The following is a 3,897-nucleotide window of genomic DNA, read 5'->3' on the forward strand; positions in this document are numbered from 1 at the left end:
TTTTCAGCATCGTATCTAATTATGAATTTTCATGGCTAATTTTCGACGGTCAAAGCTAGTTCTGTGAATCATATCCAATTTAACATGACCACCGTCTAATTCTATCGAGCTATCTAGAAATCATGAACTTTACACTATTTATTTCATGACTATCTAAAAGTTTCCCCGACAGTCTAGAAATGTCCGACAGGATCTATTTTTTCCACTGACGCTAATTCTGCTCCTCGAATCTAGTATTGACGGAGCAATCCAGTTTTCGTGAAAATCGCCTAATATTAAACGTCATGACGAATATTGCGAGATTCGCCTCGGGCGGTTCTGTCACGCGGCAATACCAGCACTGCCAGCCGTAGACTACTTTACCTGGACAGCAGCCATCCGTGACCATCGAGTCCCGCGGCTAGCCTCGACTTGGGAGCGCTCAGCCGTGAAGCGGTCCTACCATAATCACCTATACGGTGTCGGTACCAACTCGAATTAAGTGTTCAAGCTATAAATATGCGATACATACACGATAAGATACATACATTATGTATATCACATGATGTATATCTATATTTCTGATATCACATACGATACATTCACTTTTTTTGCAGATTGTTCCAGTTAAATTTTCATTAAATGTGCTGCATGTACATCAATATCATAAGACACCTGAAAAAATAAAAGTATTACATTCACAATACGACTATTACATATTTATTGTTATTCAATTGAGGCAAATTTTGTATCAATAAACGATTAAGTTGCGTACTTACCGTACGTTTAAATCTGTTTTTACCCCAGAATCATATATATATACTGTTGTAAATTTTAAGCATAGGCAAACGTTAGCCAAGTTCCGTTGTGGTAATTTGAAATTGAAAATAGAGACAGGCCGGTATTCTCGTCCTCCCTTAGCATTACATGAGAGGAAATGTATTTTATGTCAGTCAGGATTAGTAGAAGACGAGCGCCATTTTTTAATTGACTGTGAGTTTTATTCAGATATTAGGCGAATTTTATTTAGTGAAGCAAGCAATTATTGTCCAAACTTTTTAGAATTAAACCCATATGAACAATTTCATTATCTTATGACAAGTGATGATCTTCAGCCTATTTTAGCTTCTTCACTCTATCTGATGTATCGCAGAAGATCCTGTTTTACCTATATTTAACAGAACTTTTTACTATATTGTGTCTCATAAGTCTGGATGTGAATATAATTTTAATGCAACTTGTAAAGTTTTTATGACTTCTACTGTATTTTATATATCTGTAATATTGACACGTGACACGTTAATAAAATATTTTGTATTGTATTGTATTAATAAAAGAAAGAATATTGTATCGAAAACCTCTTGTCATCCACTTCACAAGGACACCTGGACAGTTGTTGATTACAAGGCCTGGGGCATTTCTAAATTGAACCTGCTGGTTGGCTTCCTACCTTAGGCGAGAGCACAGGTAAATCCCCGCCCCCTTTTTGGGATGAACTATAAGCTGGTTCTGTATTTAACAAGACAAGTATATTAGTCCTACAATATAAGACTTCGAAGGTACAAACGTTATCTTTTACGTTTATTGTCGGGTATCAACATTTTTGTTATTTGCCGAACCTCTAAGTACATCATCTTTGGAACAGATGCCTGCATCAGAGACCTATATATCCACTATATACGTCCCTGGTTAAATATAGAGGAATATTGTAATTAGCAATGGGTTACACTATCCGAGCTCTAATATATACAAGCTTACTTATAAGAAAATTTGAAACTGTATGTATCAAATCGATGAGATTAGAGACTTGTGATATACAAGTCTCTGATGAGATATAGAAAAACAACTAAACTATAAATCCTATATAGTGTCTCCGATATTCTATAGATGTTTCTTACTGAATATTGAACTGTTTTTTATTATCCATACATTTATAAATACGCCGAGGGTATAATATGTATGCATTTCATGTAACATGTTGAAACCGACTTCTCTGTGCATATTTTGTTGTGTATAGTGTGACCAGTATAGTCATTATGAATCAAACATGAAATAGAAGATTTGTAAAAAAAAAAAAAAAAAAAAAAGATGTGTTGAACTATCATGTCTTACGTTTGACATAAAGAAAACAACTGTGTTATATAATAAAATCTTTCAATTCAATTCAATTCATTTATTACTTTAAACCTTACGGTTTATCAGTAGTATTATCAGCAAAGCGTCGTCGTTCCAAGCCGATGTTTTTAATTCAATTTGTGAAACACCTGATAATAATAATATGTTTATAATATGTACTTATGGGCCGTATGGCCTAAAGTCAATAAAGAATTTGAAATTTGATAAAACGTTTCGTGTTATTAAAGATATTCTTTCCTTATATATGATCAGTGATAATCCTATATAGCTTTATGGATTCGTACGTGCTAACTTCGGAATAACATATATTGATATCAGAGAATTTGAAATTGTGTTTTACAGCACGTTCTAGATATCGCCTGAATTAGCTGTTTTTGTTTTCACTCTTATCAGTTTCTATGTTTGCAATATGACTACACTATTGTATACTCCACACACCACTCATTCATTCGATATTACCGCTCAGAAATGTCATAACATCTGTATCGTCATTACATTGTATATTGATGCTGTCTATCTTTCGTTAAATTGCATTTTAAAAATAGTGAAGATAAAGAATTGTATTCTGTCATTTTCAGCATGCTTATAAGTCGTAAGGATTGAATTGAATAAACATTTTAAACAAAACAAGACCGGTCTATAATCCTTTAATTGATTCGATCGCTGTATAGAAAACCAAGGTACCGCTACAAAAACTAAATTGTACGGGTTAATGCCGGGGGCTAAGATCTCGCAGCGGTTGCTATGACTACTCTGTGTGTCAAGCGACCGCGATCTACTACCTGTTCACCTGTCGACACGGGTGACCAACTCAGACTTTTTATCTATGTGTTGAGAAAAACGTCCGGATTACTGCTGGAATTTTACTTAACTAACATTTCGTTTCCGATATGGAGCTCCGGATTCGGAATCAGAACTTCCGGACTTGTGAGTACAAATATAACGTTACGGAAATTCGTTCCCCGACATTTCCGTCGGGATTGTGAGTTTTACGGACTATCGGCGTCCAGATTTAGCGGGTCAGCTGTATTGGTATATATAACAGAAATACAAACACAAAGTGGAGTACGGGTTAGATATATACATATTATGTACAATTTGGATCTCATGGGATTCGAAAATAACCTACACATATTTATACATATGATCCCCCCCCCCCCCCCCCCCCCCCCCCTACACAGAACAATAGAATATTTTCACTAAATACATATACACATACAAAAATGTACATGCACAATTATATTGATATTATCAAAAACACGTTCATCTTTATAATACCGTCAGATATGTCATATGTCTCCGATACCGTGAAACAAACGTTTGTATTCAAACTTGTGATGTACAGTGGACCCTCGATAATCCGAACACCTTCGTTCCCAGTCCAAACCGTCCGGATTACGAGTTTTCCGGACTGCCGAATTTCGTCTACCAGGTCAAAAAAATTGTCGTGTAAGAGTTATCTCCCTTGATTACATACAATCCGGGACGTTTCATAAACGAGGTACGGACAAAAGCCCCCCCGGACATTAGCCCCCCCGGACATTAGCCCCTAGGACAAAAGCCCCTCCGGACAAAAGCCCCTTCACACTAATCAAAAAGTGGACAAAAGCCCCTTCATAAAAAAAATTATATTTATTTTTTTAATGATTTTTAATTGCTACATATACATATGTCATCAGTGGCTTCGGCAAAAGCTTCTTCATAAAAAAAAAATATATTAATTTTTTTATGATTTCTAATTGCTGCATATACATAACATATGTCATCAGTGGCTTCGGCAAT

This window comes from Pecten maximus, unplaced genomic scaffold, assembly GCF_902652985.1.
Source record: "Pecten maximus unplaced genomic scaffold, xPecMax1.1, whole genome shotgun sequence".
Classification (NCBI taxonomy): Eukaryota; Metazoa; Mollusca; class Bivalvia; order Pectinida; family Pectinidae; genus Pecten; species Pecten maximus.